Source organism: Nymphalis io, chromosome 4, assembly GCF_905147045.1.
Source record: "Nymphalis io chromosome 4, ilAglIoxx1.1, whole genome shotgun sequence".
In the NCBI taxonomy this organism is placed as follows: Eukaryota; Metazoa; Arthropoda; class Insecta; order Lepidoptera; family Nymphalidae; genus Nymphalis; species Nymphalis io.
The window spans coordinates 13561229-13587747 of record NC_065891.1 but is presented as its reverse complement, the minus strand read 5'-3'; the positions used below and the strand labels follow the sequence as shown (position 1 = coordinate 13587747).

The 26519-nt window shown below is 33.3% G+C and overlaps 2 protein-coding genes, 1 non-coding gene and 1 pseudogene across 5 annotated transcripts in view; 2 read left to right on the top strand and 2 right to left on the bottom strand.

The window, feature by feature from the left end:
* Positions 1 to 26519, bottom strand: part of LOC126768150 (tumor suppressor candidate 3) — a 534937-nt gene that overhangs the window by 85866 nt on the left and 422552 nt on the right. The window lies entirely within an intron of this gene.
* Positions 1 to 26519, top strand: part of LOC126768130 (exocyst complex component 7) — a 287887-nt gene that overhangs the window by 147165 nt on the left and 114203 nt on the right. The gene's annotated exons all lie outside the window — the stretch shown is intronic.
* On the top strand, positions 2292 to 8369 carry LOC126781924 (solute carrier family 22 member 1-like; annotated as a pseudogene).
* Trnad-guc (transfer RNA aspartic acid (anticodon GUC)) lies at positions 5912 to 5983 on the bottom strand. The gene has a single exon. It is a non-coding gene; the product is annotated as a tRNA-Asp (tRNA).

Below are 26519 nucleotides of genomic sequence, written 5' to 3'. Positions count from 1 at the left end.
TAATATCGTAATAATTGCACAACTCACATTAAACAATAGTACATCCATAATCTACGTTTTATTATAAATATATTTTCTCACCATGAAAAGATATATGAGGGATAAATGGTTATTTCTGACGATAAAAAATGTATTACTTATAATGATGATGATAACTAACTAGTCTAGTAGTAGTAACCTAGGCTAGGCACGTGCGTGGGTCATATTATAGTCGACATGTGTGCGTACATACAAGTGCACTTTTTATCCCTCCATTCTCATAATTCTATTGGGTGAAAAGGCTGACATAGTTCGAAGTTCAGGCGTAGGACCAACGGCTTTATATTATTTTCGAGGTATGAAGTCAAAACTGGTAACTTCCAGACTCCTGGCTGCTACTGAGGATTTGTCAACAGAAAACCCCAATATTTTTTTATTGAGCCGACTCGAAATTTGAACCTAGGATTTCCATCTAGACCAATGAGGCAGTCAACATATAATACGATAGATAATAAACCATCATACCAGTATGACCATTCGTGTCTACCTTATTCTAAGTCTCAATGGTAAAACTGCAACTAAATATATGATAACATAAATTATCAAAGAAAAAATAAAAAATAAAGTTTTTTCTAAAATTGCAAACGGCTTTTTCATTGTGGGCTTACCTTCGATAACAGTATTTGCTTAGTGATAAAAAAATAATCTTTTAATAACTGCGTATTGCATTATAGTGTTTCGTAGTAGTCACTTATACATTAACAAATAATTATTTTATATGAAATCGTATAATAGTAACAGCCTGTGATTGTCCCACTGCTGGGCTAAGGCCTCCTCTCCCTTTTTGAGAAGAAGGCTTAGAGCTTATTCCACCTCGCTGATCCAATGCTGGTTGGTGGAATACACATGTGGCAGAATTTCAATGAAATTAGACACACGCAGGTTTCTTCGCGATGTTTTCCTTCACCGTCAAGCATGAGATGAATATAAACACAAATTAAGCACATGAAAATTCAGTGGTGCTTGCCCGGGTTTGATTCCCATCGGTTAAGATTCACGCGTTCTTACCACTGGGCCATCTCGGCTTCTAAATCCTATTATCGATTGTATATTAACTTTTATTCAAAAAAACAGTGGGCTCTATTGAGGAACACGTGGGAAGGTACCATCATCAATCATTCTACCGCTAAAATGCAATACTTCAAATTCATCATCATCAACATCATCACCCTTTTCGCGTCCACTGCTGGACATAGGTCTCTCCAATGGCACGCCACTGAGTTCGATTTTCAGCTCTTAATCTCCAACCGCTGCCAGCCACCTTGAGTGAATTGCGTGAACAGTCACTTCAAATTAATGTATGCAATGTGTGCTATTGAACATAGCAAGGCAATACGCAGGTAGCGCTTAAAATTAATTCGTTATCGACATTTAGGCAATTTAATTAAGTAATACCTGTAAGCAAAGGCAAATTGAATTCTGCTTTGATCAACTTCTGTACCTATTTCTCAAGTAATTACTATGTATATTAAAAAGTTCTTTTGTTTTGACGTGTTCCTTGAAAAGTGATAATGTTATCGAGTTTTAAAGGATACATTGATAAAAAATATCATTAACATTTGAGTTACGTTTATTCATTACTATATCGTAATATAATGTCGAATGAGTTATTATTTTTGAATCTTAGTAATGCCAATATTGTAAGCAGGTAAGCAACCTCATACATACTGTATCAGTGAAATCTTACCAATAATTTGAAACCAGTTGCCAGTTACTAGTTGATTATTAAAAGTATTTTTTTTACTCTGTAATTTGTAGATATTATTAAACTAGCTTATTGCAAGGTTCTACAAACTTTGAAATAATGAAATGATTAAGATTTCAATACTTAATTAATAAATTATTTGGTGCCAAACGTTCGACATTTGAAGAACACTGTATTTCCAGATATATATATATTTTTTAATTTCTTTTTTAAAAAAATATCCCAGCACATTATTCACACACGGCTATTTGTTCCCAAATTAAGCAGAGCTTGTGCTATGGAAACCAGACAACTGATATACTGCATATACTACTTTTCTTTTGTAAATACATACTTAAATAGATAATTACACCCAGAGTCAGGACAAACAGACATGTTCATGCCCACAAATGTTGGTCCTGGGTGGGAATCGAATACACAACCTTGCGTGAAAGGCAAGTACCAACCACGCCAACCGGCCCGTCTTAAATTAAACAAGTTTTCACATCCCTATTTCGTTATCAGATATATTTTTGCTAAGCACCCTCATAATTCTTATCATTTTAAAATGCTTCTTAAATCTGATTTTTATTTTGTACGCTAATCAAACAAATGTTCGTGCATCATTTGTTTGTGAAAGATTATTGAGAGGAAAGTCGATTTAGACGATGTTTTGGTCAAATATAATATATTTCAACGGTACTATGTACAAGTTATACTTTTACTAATTTTTTTCGTATACGACTAATTATATGTACAGTTTCAATTATATTTTTGCTGCTAAAGAAGTTTCTTATAATGCTAATATGCTTAACTTTTCTTTCTATGTAAGCTGTATAGTATTAACAGAAACCGCCCGTGAATGTCCTACTGCTGGGCTAAGGCCTTTTCTCCCTTTTTGAGAAGAAGGTTTTTGGAGTTTATTTCACCACGCTGCTCCAATGCGGGTTGGTGGAATACACACGTGGCAGAATTTCAGTTTATAGTATTAAGAATATCGTGAATTGCTTTTGAAGTGGTTACCTGGACCACCAGGTTAGGACAAACAACTACCAAGTTGTTTGTGGTAACCCATCTGGGTTGGAAGAATGTATTAAATATCTACACTATGTAATATTGTTACTGATTTCAGATGTAAATATCAAAACAATACGTTCTGCAACTCAAATTCATCATAGTCATGTTCGAAATGGGTTTACGCATATCCGGATAGTTTCGTTGCCTTTGTAAGTATATTTTGTTAATTGCTAGACTTGCCGACCGGTAGTGAAGAAATAGGTTACGTGTAGATTGTTATCGCACACATTTTTGTAGTATAATATCTGCTGTACTCGCGTCGCGATCTGGATAAACTGTAAATTAAATTTCGTTATTAGATTGATTGGTGCATCGTATATTCTCACGTTCATCAAATATTTATTACGATTAAAATTTATTTTTTTTGTTTAAATTTTAGTTCCAATTACCGTTCCAAGAATGGAAGAGGACGTTGGTTGGAACTCTCCACGTTGTGGGATCCATGTGTGGCTTATTGCTCGTTGGATCAATGTCTGATAATTAATTGTAATTAAATATATATGTTATTAAACTATTGTAACGGGGTCAGAATTCGACCATTTGTTTGTTTGTGAATTTGTTTTTTAATTTGGAGAATAATATTTTTCTACTCAACAAATAAAATAAAATCGGTTGAAAAACAGAGAAAAAAGGTTCTAAGTTATTTTGTTTTTATTGCCTATTTATATAAAAATAGCAGAAATACAAATAATCATAATTGATTAGTTGATAATAAGCTGGCTTATTCATTTTTATAATGTTGATTTGGCAGGAAGTCAGTTTAAGCCCATATTATTAAAGTAACTATAACAATATTTGCAAATATTTTTTGGAATTCATTTTCATTCATATGGCAGAAATACTGCAGCGGTTGTTAAAGGAGTATTATGAGGTATATTTGGTATATTGAGGAGTTTCTCAACTTGGTACTGGTTTTACATTGCGATGGAACTTTTCGAATCAGCCATAGGAGATATTTGTTCGCCGATGTATGTATTATGTGAGTTAAAGTGATGAAATCCAAATAAAAAAATGCAAAAAATTCGAATGATCAAGTAGAAATCTACCCGCCTGCCTGGCTTGGGTTCAAATTTGGGTGAAAGTAAAAGTTATTGGATTATTCGAAAAAAAAATCAGTACTGTCCTGAGTTTTGGAACACCGAGTTTGGAGTTAAAGCACATAAACGCCTGATCGATATCCGGCCGTTCAGTATTTCTGTCCCATCAAGTTATATTTAGTAAGACAATATTACGTGCACCTGTATATAACTCTCATGTTATCAAAATCCGATCAAGATTATTAGATAATACTAATGATTTTAACATAACACGTTACGGTTCATTCATAAATAATTAGGAAACGAGCAATTTGTTGCCAGCCTTACCCCAGAGACTCAGGAAAATCCAAATTCGTAATTTTAAAACCTTCAGTAACAGCCTATGAATGTCTTACTGCTGGGTCAAGGTCTCCTCTCCTTTTTTTGAGGTTTGGAGCTTATTCCCTTAAACCTTCTCCTTTAAACCCTTAACACGTTTTAATTAAATAACAATTCATTATCTTTTTCAGCAATAGAAATTACTTCTTACAAAACATTATCAAAAATATGATAATGTTCACGATGCTGTGAGAGCCGAGATGGCCCAGTGGTAAGAACATGTGAATCTTAACCGATGATCGTGGGTTCAAACCCGGGTAAGCACCACTGAATTTTCATGTGCTTAATTTGTGATTATAATTCATCTCGTGCTTTACGGTGAAGGAAAACATCGTGAGGAAACCTGCATGTGTCTAATTTCACTGAAATTCTGCCACATGTGTATTCCACCAACCCGCATTGGAGCAGCGTGGTGGAATAAGCTCCAAACCTTCTCCTCAAAAAGAGGAGAGGAGGCCTTTAGCCCAGCAGTGGGACATTCACAGGCTGTTACGGTTACACGATGCTGTGCTGTCTAGGCTTTATATTTGGAGGTGTTATGTTACCATTTATGGCTTGGGTTTTGCCAAACTGGAGATGGTTCTTAAGAGCAATATATTCGTTGGCATTCTTGTACCTTTTCTACATATATATCTTAGATGAGAGCCCAAGATGGCTTATAATGAAAGGACGAAAAGACAGTGCCATAACGATCTTAAAAAATGCAGCCGAGAAAAATAAAATCAATCTAGATAAGTACACTCTTCGAATGCTATCATGTGAAGAGAGTGCAACCGTTAGTTATGTGAAGCTATTGACAGATACGTTTCGATCGAAAAAGTTAAGGATAAGGTTTTTTGTTTGTCTCATTTGGTAGACAACCTGTACATTTTTAACATACGGAATGATGATAAGCTTTGTATCATACAAGGAAACAACTATGTCAATTTTGGTTTGTCGTCATTGGTCGATATTCCAGAGAACGTAATTGCAACAATTATTATGATAAAGTTTAAAAGGAAAGTGCCTCTTTTTCGTTTTTTGCTGGTGCCGTTTTATGTATAGTGCACCCTTTTCTGCCATTAGGTAAGTGAAATGCAGCACGTATATAGTTCTTATTATTATTCGATAAAAAAAATTGTCATGTCATCTTTTCCGATTTACCTTGACTGCCGATTTTAGTATTCCTGGCTGGCAAGTTCATGTGTACTTTTTATTTCATAATAACATATGTCACATACGTCGGAGCTTTTCCCAACGTATACCCGGAGTTCGATGCACGCTTTGTGCTCCTCGCTCGGCCGCATTGGTTTCACCATCGCGCCACAGACTCCACACCTGGTAAAAAAATGCAGTTCAATACAAATATAATGTCATCCTATTATTAGGTATTTTTTTTGGTTATTACAAAACAAAATAATGGTCCTTCGAGACCTTCAGATGTGAAACATTAAAATTAATTTATAATTAAAAATTTTGCAATTAAAGAAAACCGATAAATAAATATGGACCAAAAGTAAATACAAAAGCAGGATTTAATTCCAAAAAATATATTTATTTTTCTTATTAATTATCACAATTATATATTATAGCAACGCGCCATGCACGCAAAAGAGACATAGTGGAGAGTGGCCATGACGGCGTAATAGAGCGTTGTGCCAGGAAAAAAATAATGCATTGCGGGCATTTTGTAAGGGTAGATATAACAGTAAAACAACTCCCCGGCGGGGAATCGAACCCCGGTCTCCCGCGTGACAGGCGGGGATACTTACCACTATACTACCGAGGATGATGAACGTCAAACGAAATAAGAGAATCTTATAAAGTAAATAAAAAATACGTTATCATTTCCAACGAAGTATTTTTCATCAACCAACACATTGTATGCATATTGAATAGAATAATATTATTTTATATAATTTATTTTTTAATCATGATTATTTTATACGAGTTTGTAAATCAAAAATGTTTTATTCTATTTCAAATGCTACAAGCTCGTGTAAATTTAAAACGTTTTTGCAATTAGTAAAAACATAACAATGACCGAATTCAATCGTTTTTATAAACTGATATTCACCCAATTTGTATTGTGCTTATGTTATATAATTACTGACTAGAACATGATGCAAAATACTGTATTTATTTTTATTACTTAGTTATTGCTCATAAATATCCCAATGACGGGCAAATACCTTCTTTCCTAATCAGAAATTGACTTGAAGCTTACTCCACGACACTGTTCCACTATGGTTTGGTGGATACATATCAGTTTTTATCCGACACACATACACAGATTGTACGTGTGTGTGACACGTACAATCTGTATGTCCTTATGTTTTCTTATTTTTATGGCGTGTATCTACGCCTATGTTACTTTCAACGCGATATTGTTAGGTCAGTGTAAACGCAATAGTAACGTCATCTGTCAAATGTCAATAGCTGTCAAGTGTCAATTTAAACGTAAGTCCTCTTGCACGATCTCCCGCCATGGCGACACGTATGTATCTCGCATATCATAGTATGTACCGTAATGTAGTAGTACACGTATGTATCATTGTTCTGCATCCATAATAAATTATATTCACAAATCAGGCGTTTACTTCCTGAAATTCATCACGCGAACCACACGATGCACTAAACACATGTAAATTCATTGTTTCTCGCTTGAGTTTGAACCAGCAATCTTTGGTTCAGATTCACGTGTTCTTCTGCTATCTTTGCTCACGGCTTCTAGCTACTGGATCAGAAAAAAATATTTCTATAAAACATCTTAATTAAAATTCACCTACCTACCTACTACCTACAATAACAGTCGGAATTAATATAAAATTCTTCATATTGACGCGAAATCTTTAGTATTGTATTAATCATTACATTTCTGTCGGTACGAAAGTACAGAGAAATCAAAAAGGCAGTTCATTGCTATCCTATTAATATATCATTTATAAACTCATAACTCGTATGAAGTTACTTGATGTAATTATAGTTTATTCCAATCGAAGAAGGAGTAAAGATAAACAAACCTTTGATTTATATAATCCATGCAATTTGCTAATAGCTCTATATTTTTCACTACAAACAGTTCTTGATTAATACTAACTACTTATATCCACTTTAATTCCAAGGTCCGGTAACAATTTCACCAACATTCAAACAGCCATTTTATTGCAAATTCATAGTTTATTATTCAAGATCTCGACAAATATCGCGTCTATTCAATGTCAAAATAGTTTTTTGTCTTTAATACTTTTGTAGTTCGATTACGCTTTTGGTGTTAGATTGTGAAAGATATAATGTCATCGAAAGGGACTATCACCTGAAATACTGACTCGGCCTAGTTAAGATTAGCGTGTATTTTTAAAACCTTAAGATTTTATATACTAGTGATGTGTATATAATTAACTTGGTGATAGAGCTTTGTGCAAGCTTCTCTTGGTAGTTTAACACCCACTAATCAATTCATATTCTACCGCTTAATAGTATGAGTTAGTATTGTTGTGTTTCGTTTCGACGGGTCAGTGCAAGTACATCATCATCACCCTTTTCGCGTCCACTGCTGGACATAGGTCTCTCCAATGGCACGCCACTGAGCTCGATTTTCAGCTCTTAATCTCCAACCGCTGCCAGCCACCTTGCGTATATCGTCACTCCACCTAGCTGGAGGGCGTCCTACGCTACGTTTTCCAAGGCGTGGTCTCCACTCCAGAACGCGTCTACTCCAACAGTCGTTGGTTCTGCGACAAATGTGTTCAGCCCACTGCCACTTCAGCTTACTAATCCTTTGCAATGCAACTACAGTGCAGCTACAGGCTGCAACATCTAAGTTCCCAAGGTTGATAACGCATTGGCGATGTAAAGGATGATTAATATTTATTACAGTGCCAACGTTTATGGTCATTGACCACTTACTATCAGATGGCCTATTTGCCAGTAAGTTTTTGTGTCAATCAATTATTATTATTTTAAGTACTTGTATGTTTCAGGTGTTCTATTGGTCCGGTTTGCCTTCCTTCATTTTTGGTTTGGCTGCGTTGTTTGCAGGATTCGCGTCATTCTTTGTTCTGGACATGTCGGATGTTTTTCTACCAGACACAGTACGCCAGGCTGAAGCTCTTGGAGAAACAAATATGTCTCCAGTTCCGAAATCGATTGAAAATTCTATCACTCGTAATTAAAATGTTTCATATAATTATGTAACTATTTTACTTTTTATTTATTAACTCCCTGATAAATGAAATAAAGAAACTATTATAAATGCAAATATATATTTATAGTTCTTTATCTATTTTTGATAGAATAATCAGCCACATAGTCAATAAAATAAATAGAATAACTTTTAAGTTATGATGTCATTTATATTTAATAAACAGCAGTTATATTCTGTAAGAATTTACTTCTTGTGATATACTATTTTGATGCGTGTATTCTTGTAACGTTATAATAATTACGGTCAATGTCGCGTGACACCTGATATTTCACGACCTATTTCTGCGGTGAGCTTTGAGTTTGTTCTTAAAGAGCAGCCCGAGTCGTGAATTGTTAGAAAGCGATATTATAAGTGATCTAGTGTGATTGATCATTATAATTATAACATATTATATAATACATACATGGATCAAAATGGTATAACACTATAAGTCAGCTGTCAATATTTTATGTGTGAGTAATGAAGTGAGTTCTAACAGAATAGCAAATCTGATGTGGGCAGTCTACCAAAGTAAACTGTCAGAATTTTCTAATGGTTATGATGACTGCGGTTAAAAATTGAAAGAATATGTTGTATTACTTGTATAATGAATTTGTGTGGATTTTATTGTACAATAAATTATTGTTTCGGATTAAGTATTATTAGATACTATGTACAGTCATTTTTATAATATATAAAATTAAAATAAAAGAAAACAAAATACACATTACAAATTTCAAAAAAAATGTCCTGTGACATCGTACCCAAGACGCTGGCACTATTGTGTCTCTGCACCGCTAGATAGCCTTTAGGTTGTTATTATTATTTCGTAATAATTTCGCTTTTTTGTTGCCGAATTTATAAATTCGCATTGTAAGATATTTTAATAAGCTTATGTATATATTGTTAATATATAAATTCTATTCAAATCGATTTCATATTGAATGTATGAATGACAATGTACGTTTATTTGAAATATTCCTGAATTATTATTATAATTTTGAAATTCAATTTATTGAGCTAAAAATAAGCTTATTGACATCTAAATTTATAATTCATTGATATACATTTCGTACTTGAGGATAATGGTTCCGTAAAGCTTCATTGCTAATTAATTTATCATGTATTGAGCGAGATTGTTCAAATAATATTAATTATCACTACAAATTTCAAGAAATATTCCCGTTTCTATCTAACTTGTGATGTGGTTGTTATCTGAAACATTCTGTCAGAACTCATTTTGTATCTCACTTACAGCCTGTTAATGTCCCACTGCTGGGCTTAGGCCCCCTCTCCCTTTTGAGGAGAAGGTTTGGAGCTTATTGCACCACGCTGCTCCAATGCGGGTTGGTAGAATACACATGTAGCAGAATTTCAATGAAATTAGACTCATGCAGGTTTCCTCACGATGTTTTCCTTCACCGTCAACCACGAGACGAATTAAAACACAAATTAAGCACATGAAAATTCTGTGGTGCTTGCCCGGGTTTGAACCCACGATTATCGGTTAAGATTCACGCGTTCTAACCACTAGGCCATCTCACTTGTGGAATTTAAACTACCTTTACTTTACTTTAATTTAATGGTGATACGTTGTTATGATGAATCTTTTAAATGTTACCATTATTTTAGTTTTATGTTAATATTTTAGCAAATACAATAAGATTTTTAGATCTTTTTGATGTGAAGTCATATTTTGTTATCTGGGTGGGTAGTGTGTAAGATCGAATTAGTTTGATACATTATTAAATGTTTATGGCAATGTTTAATATATTTTATAAACATATAAGTTATAACACATATGTGTATGTTGTTTACGTCTTTAAAGGCGTAAGAGTATCTGCTTAAGTTGTTTTAAGTGTTTAGTAATAAGTTCATGGTCTATTTCAATAAATAAAAATAAGACAAAGAGACTTTAAAAGTGGTAGAGGAACTTGATCCAGCAATGAAATTTTTTTTTCAGCCTTTTGCCGTCCACTGCTGGATGAAAGCCTCCCCCATAGAACGACAACCATCCCCATCTTGGGCAGTCCGCATCCATCCCGTACCTGCCACCCTTTTAAAATCGTCAGTCCACCTTACCACAGGTCTACGACGTTTGTCTATGCGTAGTCACCACTCTAACACGTGTCGGCTCCATCGGCCAAAAATGCGCCAGCAAGGAAAAGCAACGACATGTTGATAGGGCAATTGGTATTTGAGAGGCGTGGCGCGGATTAAGCAAACGGATGGCTGAATGGTGTGACTAACGCACTTCTTCTCTTTTCTTAACTTAATGCTGGTGAATCCTCGATGAGTAGCTATAAATTTATGATAACAAATCCCAGTGACGTCACTAATACTATTGACGTGTAATATATATTCAATAAATAGTATGAACTTGTTTATAGACTGTAATGCTATTTATGTTCGGGAAATAATAACGAATTTGTGAGAAATTGTGATACTCATAAAATTAATATACATAGCATAAACATATTACTCGTGTTAATACCGTCCGATCATATTTATTTTTATAAACCAATGATAGATACTTACTTAGACCATTAATAAGTTTAATGTTTTCTATATTTAATAAATAAGTTTAACTATATCCCTAATCATCTTTTCAGAAATATTCCATGTTCCATGAAGTTTTATTACATGCTTACATTTTGAAGCGTAAAAGAGCTCACGATAAATTGTCATATTTTCTGCTGCAGTGCGCCTTAAAGGCTTAACTTGATTTTAAGTCGAGGCAAATTGCAAACAGCCAGTGAGCGAGTTTCAAAGTAAATAAACAGTTATGACAGAGCAGAGGTGAGAACGCGTCATGCCGACGTTCACCGACACAGGTGACATTATTCAAGGTGATGCTATTTTCAGTTGAGCCATATTGAAATAATACACGAAAACGTATGTACTTGACACTTCGTTAACTAACTAAATTATCAAATTGTACTTTATAAAGATAAGCTGTTAAGATCATTTTTGAAACGACATTTTAAAGGATAATATTAGTAAGAGCCTCAGAAGTTATTCTTTTGTATCAATTCAATTACATAATCAATCAATCTTTCAATACATAAAACGTAACTTGGTCGTATATTATACGTTTTTTTTAGTCAACGTCTGTTTAAAATTAAAATCACAAATTAATATTGCTTCAAACGTTCAAACATTCGAAAAAAAAAAACTTCAGATTTTACAATGAGTGACTCTCCAGAACCAGAACGATCCTCCTTTAGATCCAAAGGAGTTAGAAAAAATGGAAGAAGCAAAACTCAAAGCCAAGTTTCCAAATGCTATGCCTGGCTGAAGTCCCGAAGGATATTCAGCGTTTCTACAGAAAAAGGCTAGCTAAAGGACAAAAGTTCTTTGATTCTGGGGATTACCAAATGGCGAAACGGCCAGGTAATCTGACAGCACCATTCAAAGCACCAGCCGCTCCCCCTAAACTGCCTACAGGTGATGCGATCCCGACTCCCGACACCGTCCCTTTACGAAAGACTTCAATCATACAACCGAAGTTCCAGCCGCCGAACTTCCTAGCCTTACCACCGCCCATATGCAATAGAGGCCTCGTAAAACAGCGCAGAACGAAAGTACCATTATCTTTTTAAGTTTGAATACCAGTACTATTTTATTATCATGCAATAAAAGGCAATGCTTGTTTTACAAGGTCTTACTCTAGATTTCATTTGCTTGTGCACCATGCCGTAGCTTATATTTTGTGTATGTTTTATGAATATTTTGTATTCAGGAGTAAATTTTTAGTCTTAGTATCCCTTTATGAATAAACAGCACCGATTTGAATGTCATTCATAGGATCTTATCTATCGTTTTTAAGTAATAACTTTACTTTTTTAAGAAAAAAAAATGTTATATTTATGTAAAACTATTGGGTATGAATGATGTTGATGTATGTTTTCGTAACTTTGTTTATGATTTGCGAAAGCGAATTTATTGTTTAAGCAAATTTTACTTTCTAATAATATATAAATTCTATATTCTAATAAAATATAAATTGAATTATCAATAAAGATATGTTAATTATTATAGCATTAAAACATATAGGGATCAATGTTGCCTAAAACAAATGGTTAACCATTTTTAATTAATGCAACATTGCGAACATACTGATAAACAGAAAAACATGTGTAAATCTGTTCCTTAGCTAGTGAGAAAGACAAATAAAATTATATTATTAACAGCTTTCAGCTAAGCCTTTTTAAGGTTTATATAAATGTTAAATTAATATATAGCAACCATGTATAATAAACAACATCATATCATTTTTTCATGAAGCATTGTATTCAATTACATAAATATATTATTTATATATATATATATATTTAATATTCTGCACAGAAATCAATAAAATGTTTTTTTTTTGGGTCTTTAACTTTATTATAAAGACCTAGTAATATGTTTAGTAGCAGAGTCGTTGCGTCGCTGGACCGCAATTTCAAATCAATCGAATGTTTAAAAAGACACAGATACACACGTGAAACTTACAACACCCCTCTTTTTACGTCGGGGATTAAAAATAAAGTATCTTATATGCACTTTAAATGTATACGGTATTATTTTATAACACAGGTTGGTTAAACTCATCAAATGAAAACTAAATATTTTCTCCCAAATAGACTTTTACAAGTACTTTTGAATCGTAAAGCACTTCGGTTCGGAACGTGTTTTGATTGAGAAACATCGGCAAGTTTATTTTAAAAAAAATGTGCGGTCGGGGCAGCCCCGTCTGAAACGAAGTTCTTTGCGATATTTTTTCACTAAAAACGTGGATTTTTATTGATTCTGCTTAGATAGTTATAATAGCTGAAGATAGCTGAAGATAGTTTTCTTTAAAATGCCACGTAAGCGGTCATCAACACCTATAGCCATTGACATTGTAAGAAATGTTAACCATCGCTTACATCACCAATGCACCACCAACCTTGGGAACTATGTTATGTCCCATGTGCCTGTAATTACACTGGCTTACTCACCCTTCAAGCCGGAATACAACAATACCAAGTACTGCTGTTTGGCGGTAAACCTACCCAGACGAGCTTGCACAAAGCCCTACCACCAGTAAAGTGTCCACCAGTAAGTGTTATATATATTATGTATAAGTATTATAATATATAATATTAATCTACAAGATGCAAACTATTTTATTATTAGATTTATTTATATTATAGTCTCTTAGAAGTTTAGATTGAGTTTGTTACATTTCGCAACTTTTTTAAATTTGTAAGTAAAAAGTTTTTATTATACATATTTTTTTTTTTTTTTTATAGAATAGGAAGGTGGACGAGCATATGGGCCACCTGATGGTAAGTGGTCACCAAACACCCTTAGACATTGGCATTGTAAGAAATGTCAACTATCGCTTATAGCCAATGCGCCACCAACCTTGGGAACTAAGATTTTATGTCCCTTGTGCCTGTAATTACACTGGCTCACTCACCCTTCAAACCGGAACACAACAATATCAAGTATTGCTGTTTTGCGGTAGAATATCTGATGAGTGGGTGGTACCTACCCAGACGAGCTTGCACAAAGCCCTACCACCAGTATAATAGATATAATATAGTTTGCATTTCTGCAAAGTACCAAAATGCAAAAAGAAACAATCATTGTTATTGCTTTGAACGCCATCTGAGAACATACGATATATAGTTATTAAGAAAGATCGTGTCATTAACTCGTACTCTTATCGCCGCCAGAAATATAATATTATTATTGAATTTTATCCATGACTTCCTTTCCTTTTATTTTAATTAATTTTTTCAAGTTTTAATATATGCATTTGCTTATACATTATATTATGAAGAGACATGTACATAATTTTAGTTTGCACTTTTAGCTAAATCTAGAATTTTTTCATAAGTAACATAGGTAAAATTGTAATATCACAGCCAGCAATTCCTCGACAATTCATCGATAACTTGATTAGAGCACTACGCGAAATGTACCATGTAAAACATTTATAAATTTTTATAGTGAATAGTTTTAAAGGTATAGTAGAATAAAGAACAAAAAGAAGACAATAATTAATAAAATGTTTGTATGTGTGTGTTTGTGTTATTAACAAATTCATTACATGAACATTTGAACTTATGATCTTCGTTTAAGATTCACGTGTTCTAGACATTAGACCATTTACTGTATTTCATCTTATAATGATAATTTAATAATTTATTCAATTACTACACTTTTTGTACAACTGATTTAAAAATGTTGTGTGAGTTTATAATTGGTTTACAAGCATTTAAATATACTATTTCATACACATCTTTGATAGGACTGCTTTTTGGGTTTAATTTTTATTGCTTTCAAATAGTATTCACGTAGATGTTTAGAATTTTTTAATGAAACTAGCACTGTCAACATGCTATCGTTTCGACCCCGTTGAAGTGAACACGCGACGGTGTTTGCGCTTTTGATAAAAAATATACTCACAAATTTGAGAGTTCGAAATTTAAACGTAAAGTTCCGTAGCAGTTTTTATTTTGACCATATTTTTTCTGTGTGTGCTTCATAAACGAAATAGAAAGAAACAATTGTTTACTGGGGAAACAGACAATAATTAAAAAACCACAAAAATATAAAGGAAATATAAACTAGCTAAGTGTAAACATTTAATTTAATATAACTATTTGTGTTTTTATATCCAAATTGTTCGTCACTCAGCATATGACCTGATCGCGCCTAATATAAAAATACCTGAAGCCTACTTAGCTAGTGTACTTTTATTTATATTGATCCTTACTTGAGTTGTCTGTTAAGCTTGAGTTCGCTGCTTGGTAAAGAATTGATATGCAATAAAATAAAAAAATAAAAACCAAAAAAAAAAACAAATAAAAAATGTGTCTCGAAACGACTGGCAGATATGAAAAATCGTATCTATAATCAAATAAAAACAATAAATTTATATTCTATAATATATTTCTTATAATAATAATGATAATGTATTAAAGCAAGTATATACTATACTTGTCGGTAGTACCTCCCGAGGCCAATAAGTGTTTTACATCAAAATAAGATTACATTTTTTAACACAAAGAAAAATACATTTTTTTAATATAAAATGTTCCTTTTACTGAAGACTAAGCCCTTTGTTAGCTGTTAAGTTTTAAGTTACTCAATAACCGAATTAGCCCAACAGTTTTAACACAGGTCACGTGGAACCTTAAAAAGCCGAATTGGACGCATCATTCATATTGCAGTGGCTACATTATCTCTGCTATATATTCCTACCGTTTCGACTTCACCATTTGTCCGTTCTGTGGCTTTTCCTCCGACATTGTTTATTTACAAGACCACAAAAGCTACAGAAGCAAAATTATTACAATGCGTTTGTTGTTCGCAATTTTAATTACATTATTTCCGTGTTAAATTTGCTGTTGATAATAAATCGGAATTATTTTTGAGTAAGCATCATGAGGTATAGTTTATAAATTTATTATATAATATTTATTTCATTAGCATGGTCAATATTAAGTTAAATTCATCACACTCAATAACGATTCACTTTCCACTTGTTTTGTAAGTTGTGTTATATTTAGTGTATTTATTTAGGAGGACGGCGGCCGGGACATCTGGTGCCGTACCACCGTGAGATCACTTTCACGCTCTGAGGTAAGCTGCGCCGAGCTACGAGCGGAGCACAGCACGTTGCGGTTGCTTCATATAGACACGATCCCGGAGACTCCGATGAAATGCGCGAAAAATGATGTTTTTTTTTACAGTTAATTGGCCAGCGTTTGACCGTTGACTTGCCTGATGTTAAGCATCGACACGGTCTAAGATGTAGCACGCTTGCCTACAAGAAACCTGTTTACTCTGGATTTGCCAACAATATTGTACCTGAAATACGGACTCGGGCAAAGCATTCCATAGTTTAGATGTATCGATTTATCGACGCTAATTCATGTAGTTTGATGATTACGCTTGTCAAAATTCCCTTTCAGTTGTCAGTTCTTTCTATACATATGAATTGAGAAGCGTTAATTCTATTCTCCACGCGTGTCTTGTTTCAGACTACCCAAATGAAGATGGTAGCCGGGATGGCTGGTAGCGAATTTAAAAATATAACATGGGATGTTTTTTTAAATCTTTTCCACTATTTGTAGAAAACACAAACGAGACAACGCTGCTTAGATATAGAAGTAACAAATTTAAGCTTGGAAACCTCTTAGTTAGATTTTTTAAAATGGACCTACAAGGTTTAAAAAAAAATTAAGAAGGTTATATGAACGACGCGTAAGTTTTTTTTAATTCTTTGTTTGTACATCATTTATTAAGAAACGACTAGATCTATTTGTATCAATACTAAGAGAAACGCTGTAGTTTTTCCTAGTTATAAAAATATTTTTATAGTAGCAGTACCGCCGTCATGAATTTATGATTAACCTAAAGTTTGACCAGTATAAAGTGCCTGAGGGTATTAATACACCCTTTGTTCCAACTACACGATTTAATATAAATATAAAATTAATATAAATTCCTATTCGCTCACTTTTTAGTATATTTTCTCTTATTTCCAAAGACAGTTTAATTTTCATTCTTTTTTGTGTTTTTTTTAATCTTTTTGCTTACTCTTAAACATCTTTTAATGCCATTTGCCAAAAACACCTTGACATTTTGACGTTGAGAAATAAGCGAAATATAAGAAGCCATATTTTTTAATCGTTTTAAATTTTCTATGTATGAATCAGCAAGCCTGGAACCTTTTATATACATTACTCCAAAAAAGAGTCACTATGATATTACAGTCGTATAATCTAACCTTTAATGCATAGGTGACAAATTTGGCACATTAGGAAGTATCACAGTATATATATTTTTTCATGTTATTTGAAATTCGAATTACATTACCATTGACATTTCTCGTAACGAGGCCTTTCGTCTCAGCTTTAACAAACTAACATTATACCCGATTATTCGTGCATAATTTCCAAGTTACAACCGAGCACTCAAGTTTTGATTGATTAGCCATCGAAAATTTAATTAAATCGATGAACTCACTGATTTCTTAATCTCATTCATATTATTCGTAAAACTTCCGTCGGAGTTCTGCAAAGTATTTCAATAAACGTCATTAAGCTAATTGCGTGGATTGTTTGAAACGAAATTTCATTCGACTCCTCGAAATGACAATTCTTACTTCAACTTTATTGGATTTCTGTGCATCTTATGCATCTTGAATTATTTATAGGCATCATATATATAATAATCTATCTATATTAATGAATAGGGACACTTTTTTGTATATTTAACTTAAAAAAACTACTACATCAATAAATGAACATTAATCTTACAAACGAATTAAACTGTAATATTATTATTACGTTATTGTATTATATTATTATTATTGGCAATAGTGCCAGCATCTTGGGTAGAATGCCACAGAATAATCTTTTAGACGTCGTGTTTTTGCTATCAATTTGTGATGTGTATTTTTTTTAAATTTTATATAATATTATAAAAATGACTGTACATAGTTCCCTTATATATGTATAAGGAGATATTACATATAAACAAATAACATTTTAGCTTATGTGACTTTGCTACGCAGTTCACCCGCTGTATATTTATACTAATGACATGATATGCGTGAGTTTCATGTTTTTGTAACGTATATAGAGGCAAGTCGAGTTGAATTTCAATTGAATATTGTGGTTTTAGTTTGCATTTTTTGTTTGCATGTTTTTTTTTGTTCATAATTGATAACCGGCGATCTAACGTTGCTGTTTAAAATCTTAATTTTGTCCTAAGATTGTTATTGTTTGATCTCTTTTATAAAAATGCCAAGAATGTGTCATTGTTCTCCTTTTTCGATGCAATTTATTATCCTTTAAATAGAGTTATTATAAAATAGTCGTTCTATTAAAAAAACTCCTATATGATCACTCTCGTGTCTCTCTACCCATAAGTAAATATATATAAATATAAATATATATATATATATATATATATATATATATATATATATATATATATATATATATATATATATTTACTTATATAGAGTTAGAAGACCTAGTCACGGACGTATAGCTTTGTTTAAATTTGACTTTAGAGAAAATTTTTGTAATAAAGTTTTATTAAGAGTATCGTGTTAATATAATAATGTCCTCCAGACTGATTTCTGCCATGGTGGCCAATCTTAAAAGAAATTAGCCAACTGCGCAGGAGATATTACAGTGTACAAGTGTGTGCGCAAACACAGGTGCACTCTCTATTCCCTAACTCTCATAATCCGATGGGACGGCAATCCGGCATGACCGGAAGAGTTTAGGCACAGAACCAACGGCTTTACGTGCTTTCCGGGCTGCTACTGAGAATTTTCTGACAGAAAAACCCGATAACTTTTTATTGGCCCGACCTGGGAATTGAACCCAGGACCTCCGGCTCTGCAGACTTACATCAAGCCACTAGACCAACGAGGCAGTCAACATGTTAATATACATATATATAAAGATGTTCATTTTTTTTTTAAATAAAAATCACTATATAATTTTAAAGAGTATAATAAGCCCCATGGTGTCTGAAACTGCTGAGGATAAACTTTTGTATAAAAACACAGTTTATTAATTAAATACTTCACTTAAAGTTTACATGAAAGTCTTAAAGAAAAGTTTGGAGCAAAATGAATACCTTAATGCCTTTTTTTAATTTTTCAGTTTTTCATCTTGTATTTCTATGAAATGTAATTATAAGGAAATACTGAGTTAAATCACGAACAAAACTTATTGAGGCAACTTATAGTTGGAATTAGCAAATCTAATATTACGATATAATATTATTATATGACTGCCTCGTTGGTCTAGTGGCTAGATAAAAGGTCGCAGATCCCGTGGTCCTAGGTTCAAATCCCAAGACGGGCCAGTAAAAAGTTGAGGTTTTCTGTCAAAAATTATCACTAGCAGCCCGTAGTCTGGAAGTTTAAATGTGTAAACTCCCGTGCCTCGGAAAGCCGTCGGTACTGTGCCTGAACTCTTTTCGGTCGTGTCGGGTTGCCGTCCCATCGGATTATTAGAGTGAGAGAATAAAGAGTGCACCTGTGTTTGCGCACTATAATATGTCCCGCAAAGTTGGCTAATCTCTCTCTAGACTTGCCGCCGAAATCGATCAGGAGTACATCACATAATATTTTGAAAAATTATTTAATATGACTAAATAAAATTGACCCCTGATCTAAAATGAATGAATGAAAGACTAATTTTATAGACTACGAAGCAAACATAAACCGAAACAAAATCTTCGTCAACTATTAGTTATGAGGGAGTTCAGAAATAATTCAATTTGTTATATTCCTTCGTCGAATAACTTTGCGGATAACAGAATTTATACTACCCATGAACTTAAAGGCGGTAAATTACAAAGGTCAAAGGAGGGTTTGCTTCAAAGGTAATCGTTTTTGATACACTAACTATATTAAGAGTGAGGGGATCGATTTTAATTTAATTTAAATAATTAACGCTGTCAAAATAATAAATTATTTTATTTATTAGCTTTCGACCGCGACATCGCACGCATATTAGGGGGTGGGGGTCTTGTACCGTACGTCCTTTTCTGTTCCAATGACAAAGTGTATGTAAAATTTCATCATGATCGGTTGAATAATTAAGTCTTGAAAGCGTAAGAAACAAACACTCACTTTTGCAATTATAATATTAGTTACGGTCGAGATGGCCCAGTGGTTGGAATATGTGAACCGAAGACTCCGGGTTCAAGCTCAGGCAAGCACAACTAAGTGTTCGAGTGCTTAATTTATGCTTATAATTCATCTGGTGCTTGGCGGTAAACCTTGGCGGGAAACCTGCGTCGGTAAGAAAAAAAACTGACCTATGCGCATCCACTAACAAGCATGGTAATAGCGTGGTGGAATAAGCACCGAAGTTTCTTTTCGAAATGGGAGGAGGCCTTGGCCCAGTTGTGGGACACACAGAGGCCATTACTTTACTTTTTACTTCAAGGATCCTAACTACAATACATTCATATTCAATTTATCATATAATAACGGATTCTGCGTACCTTGTATATTATTTTATAAAGAAAATGTGTAGTAATCTGACTAAACTTACGTAATAGTACTACAGTAGACTGAAGACTTATAAATATTCATATACAGTTAGTAATATTATAAACGTAAGCATTCGTGCATTCGAATGTTTGTTTGTCGGGAACTTCGCACAAGATTTGTATTAAAATAGAAATTAATTTATATATAGTATATTATTATTTACTTAATACCTCTCTACCTGATTTATATAATAACTGGCGCTTTACTTCGGCTGCGCTCACGTCATAATTCAAAATAATTAAATTCCATAAGGGTTAAACTAAAAAACATTTTTTTCATTGCTAACCTACTGCTTTAAATGAACCCGTATGCAAATTTTCATGGTGCTAGCCGCAGTAGTTTGAGCTGGGCGTTGATAAGTCAATCAGTCAGTCGGTTAATTAACCATTAGAAACCAGAAGTAGATTTAAGAATAACGGAAATGAAAAGTTGAATAAAGAAACAAAGGAATTAAATTAGTGACGGAAAATGACTGTTTAACATTAATAGAGAAATATACCACTACGACACAGCTTAGGCGGGAGAAATTAGAGTTCCAAGCTTCAGGAGCAAGATGCCCATAATGGCGAGAGGGGTTCTTTTATAGCCCGGTGCGCCAGTGTTGCCAGTCTTCTCGACTGACACCATACAATATACAAATAGATAATGTAAGATGCACCCCCTTCGAGCTGTCAAATCTACCTCCCGAAGTTATAAATAGCAATAACGACGAGCTCACTTGCTTTTCGGCTTTTGTACGAGTAAACGCTGTTTGTCCGTTAGATTTGTGAAGTGTACAAGTGTGTTTGTTGTCACAATACTTATTAAAAAGTAATGTGTGTATTTCGTTTACTCGGTTGTTTTTTAATATTTCGTTTTAATTAAAATTCTAAAGTTAATATACTAAACCAATTGATTATTTTTTCAATTTATTCACACTTCATACAAGGATTAAAGTTACAATTAATTAAAGAACATTATAATATAATTTTATTGGTGGTAGGGCTTTGTGCAAGCTCGTCTGTAGGTACCACCCACTCATCAGATATTCTATCTTTGTATTTTTGTGTTTCGGTTTGAAGGATGTGTGAGCCAGTGTAATGTAAGGCACAAGGGACATAACATCTTATTTAAAATTTTTTACAATGCCAATTTCTATGGCCGCTGGTGACTACTTACCATCAGGTAAAACAAAAAAAAACTAATAAATAATTCATATAATATTTTGTGTTGCTGTCCTATAAAAGTATGAGTGTTATTGTAAATAAAAAATACACATGATTATCATCCGTCGGCTAACGTATTATATGTTCATGATGGATGAATGATGATATCGGCAAGCCCCACGGTAGATAAGCTATCTGTGCAGAATTATGGTGCACAAGTGTGCACAAACTAGCGCACACTATTTCATTCTCATATTTGCGGTTAGACAGCAAATCCATAATTATGAGGCATTATGTGTTTGATTGATAATATTAATGTTTATTGTATAATATAATTAGTTTAATAAAGTTAAATATTAATTGGTGAAATATAATTTACATAAAAATATACAAAAATAAGCACACGAGTAAACGATATTCAACCTCGCGATTCCAAATGTGAGCTTCAAACCTTAGAATGCAAAACATAAAATTAATTCAGTTTACTCATCGCTAGCTTGTCTATACAAAAAACAGAGTGGAGTCTGGGTCGTTCATTAGTCATGCAAATTTGCGTCTGGGCCAGAAGCGCTAACGGCTTGATGCAATTATTACGATATCTTGTAATATGCTAACTAGGGCCACGAGGGCGCCCGCCTTTATACGCTTATTTGTTTTGTTAAAACTAAATTAAGTATGTAGTTAAGGACAAGAAATGTAATACTCGAAAATGACAAACGATACTTATATATTTATTAACTTGGCACTAAATTTATTCCAGTCAGTAAGCAATACGTTATACTAAAATAAAACTAGACTATATTTCGCAATGCGTGTACAGACAGCATAAGTAGATAGTATTAGAGAGTTAGTTAGGTACTATTAATTGAAAAAGTAAAAAAATATATTATGTTAGGTGATAATTAATTGTTGTACGAGGATTTTGGATTAGATTCCACACGGTCAATAAATCCTTCCCTTTATTTATTACTTTCTTTGATCAAAATTCCACAAATATTTCATAAATTTGCGGATAAATATTTTTTTTGTAAATAAATAAGGCATATTACTCAATAGAAGATTATGTATATAGATGAAAGAAAAGCGTGGAGTTTAGTTTTTTTTTTATAGAATAGGAAGGCGGACGAGCATATGCCACCTGATACTAAGTGGTCACCAACGCTCATAGATATTGGCATTGTAAGAAATGTTAACCATCGCTTACATCACAACTTTGGGAACTAAGATGTTATGTCCCTTGTGCCTGTAATTACACTGGCTCACTCACCCTTCAAACCGGAACACAACAATACCAAGTACTGCTGTTTTGCGGTAGAATACCTGATGAGTGGGTGGTACCTACCCGGAAGAGCTTGCACAAAGCTCTACCACCAGTAGTTGTTGTTTATTAGGCAGGATGTAATGAATTTAATTGTAGTTGAATGACCTTATTTTGTTATTGTAGTGTTGAAAAAGTTACTAGTTTTTGCCGATTCTTCTCGGTGGAATCAACATTTATTACTTTGTAAAATTAGGATGAAAAATTGTAATCCTACTTCAATAAATTATGTCTTAATTTAGATTTTAACATCACTTCGATTCGCTCCCGTTTACCGCGAAATCTGTTTTTATATCGGGTAATTGAATTTTAAACCGGTCAAAATAAACTGATTGCTTTATAATTTGTGCAATGTCTTGATGTTGGTATAATAATAATAATGTCCTCCAGACCGATTTCGGCCACGGCGGCCAATCTCAAGAGTGATAAGCCCACAACCCAGGAGATATTATAGCTCCCTAAGTCTCATAATCCGATGGGACGGCAATCCAAAACGACCGGAAAGAGTTCAGGCGCAGAAACAACGGCTTTACGTGCTTTCCGAGGCACGAGTGTACATACTTCCAACTTCTAGACTCCGGGCTGCTACTGAGAATTTTCTGATAGAAAAACCCAATAATTTTTATTATTGGCCCAACCTGGGAATCGAACCCAGGACCTCCGGGTCTGACGCCTTAGATCAAGCCACTAGACCAACGAGGCAGTCAAGGCAGGAAGGCAGTGTTGGTATAATACTGGTAATAAAATTATAGTTCTGGGGCATGATTTTTTTAACTTTGTCTTATTTTCGAGTGAAATCTTACATTAATATAATACAACTTCATACCGCCAAATAGCAATGCTTAGTATTGTTGTGTTCTGGTTTCGAGGAGAAATGACCCAGTTGAATTAAACATCTTAGTTCTCAAGGTTAGTGGCGCCAAGGTTGACAACTTAAGGGATGATTAATACTTCTTACAATGCTAATGTTTATAGGCGGTGGTTACCACGTGCCCCATTTGCCAGTTCGCGCACTAATTTTAAATAAATAAAAAGAATACTCTTGTCATTGACTGCTCCATCCCATTATATTTTGGATCGTGATTTACAAGTCATTTTTAATTTTTATTTAGCAAAAAAAAAATCTTGGGAATAAACAAGAACGAAACAGCTTTTGTTAAATTAACTTAATTTTTAAATATAATATATTAATGTACACGTGACAGTAAAGAAAATTTTGGTAAAAGCGTCCGAAACGTTGCATATCGAACGTTGCACTGTAATGTTGAGTACATTTAAAGGTACTACTGTTAATTTAAAATATGATAATAATATGGACTCGGATAAATTTTTTCATATACCCATCAATAAAACGTAGCATTACTTTAAAATCCATTAATAAAAAAAAATACACTAAAAGGTTTCTTATAAAGAGAAAATAAAAGTAAATAAGTTTGACGAAACGAGAATCATTAACGGCTGTCTTTATTCGGCTATGTTTTGACCCGAAACGCTATTAACAAAGTCAGTTTATGACGACGCATTAGCGAGTCAAATTATTCGGTAAATACTTTTTGATTTACAGAGGGGCGTAACACCGACTTAGCGAGGTTTGTACGCGACAGTAACTTGCTCGTTTTAAATGGAGATAAAAAGTTTTAAGTGTTCTTGAGGGAATGTGCGCGAAAGTAAATAACACTAACATGAAATCACTGAAGTGGATATCGCGTTTTAAAACATTTAAACCTTAATTTGTGGATTTTAGAACCATTTTTACTAACTAACTTTATTTATGAACATATATATATATATATTTTTTTAAAAAATGCTCGATTTTATAGTATTACTAATATTTCTATGTACCCTCCAATTAAGCGTAAAACTTGTGTCAGGAATATGGACGACAGTAGCCCGAGAGATCGAAACTGCGACTTACATCGCTAGGCGGCCGATATAACATTTACTATTGTCGTTTCAATTATAATATGTGTTGTATTATTGGAAAGACTAAATCAATTTGCATGGGATCAAGATTACCAAGAAATTTCTAATACAGTAATAGCAAAAGCCTGTTAATATCTCACTGCTGGGCTAAGGTCTCCTCATCATTTTGAGGAGAAGGTTTGGAGTAATAAAAAAAAAACTAATTTTTTTAACCGACTGCGATTGTGTTACGTCTGTTCGGATATTTTTTTTTGCGTATGAAACAATTTAGATCTTTTTTTCTGTGGTGGTTTTATTATAGCTCCAATTTGGTGCTATCTCAATTTAATTAGTATTAAATATTTTTAATATTATTTGATATTTATTTATCGTTCACAAAATAGTTTACAACTAAATACGAACAACAAATAATTGAACAATACAATTTCACAAATCTACAATCCAAAACTATGCGAACGGAAATTGCGAATTAATATTGCACTGCAACCTTGATAATAATATTGATAATAAATTTAGCTACAATATAATTAATTGAAAAATTAAGTAATTTAAAAGAAAAATGCAATAAAAATAAAATAAAATATCAAATTTACAAAAAAATTAATAAACAGATTACATATATTTTAAATTTTATAGAGTAATAGTCTCTTAAATTTAACTATTTTACCGTTTAAACTATATACAATACCTTCTGAAGTAATTGAATTATGCGACATATACAATATTGTTTATTTAAAGCGTAAATTGAAGATTTAATTTTTTATTAGTATACATTATTACAACATATTTACAGTTTAATTATATATAAATAAATATTAAAAAAATAATAATAATATCTATAGAAAACAACTCACGTGTGTAGTAATCACATAATCCAAGATCGGTACCTAATCATAAATCACATCACAGCATGAAGAGCAAGCGGGTGTCCAATCAACTGAGCTGAAGAGGCGCCTTATGATTAGCGCGATTCGTCGAGATTCATGCCACGTGTTGATAATCAAGAAAGTTGGCCGGCGACGTCAGGCAGACGTGACGTTCATCCAGCCAATATGGCACGTGACTGCGGGTATAGACTTAATATTAACAGACGATTCATGTGTGAGATTTCAAGTCTTAACTAATCTTGCAACTTTCAGTGCATATCGAAACGAGTGATCTTGTTTTAATCTAATTTATTTATATTTTATCATTGTTTTTATTCATAAAGATTTATTTTTCTTTTGAAGCTTTTAAAGTATTCAAATTTATCATAACACATATATCTAGAATTATGCCGCTGAATAAATTTTATCCCCACTTGATAGTCGGATGTGACGTCACAAAGGTCACAGGCGGGCTTGGCAGACTAACTGTCGTGGCTGGGCTTGGTTTGGCTAGGCTAGACTTGGCTTGGCTTGACTTGGCTTAGTTTGGCATATGGCATTACAATATTTTTAGGGAGTTATAAGGCGATTGTTATTCACACCCAAACTGCATTTGAAAATGCCATTAATAAACAAGTACTAATTTGAAGCTTTTATTTATTTAATAATTCTCAGCCTTTGCTTTAAAGCAAATTGACATGAAGCAAACATGATTCAAAGTAGTCATTAAGAATTATTGGGCGGGTTGGAGCGGAGCTCAGGTCTTAAAAGTCGGTTTAGAAGAAATAGTACTCCCTCACGGAGTAATAACGCT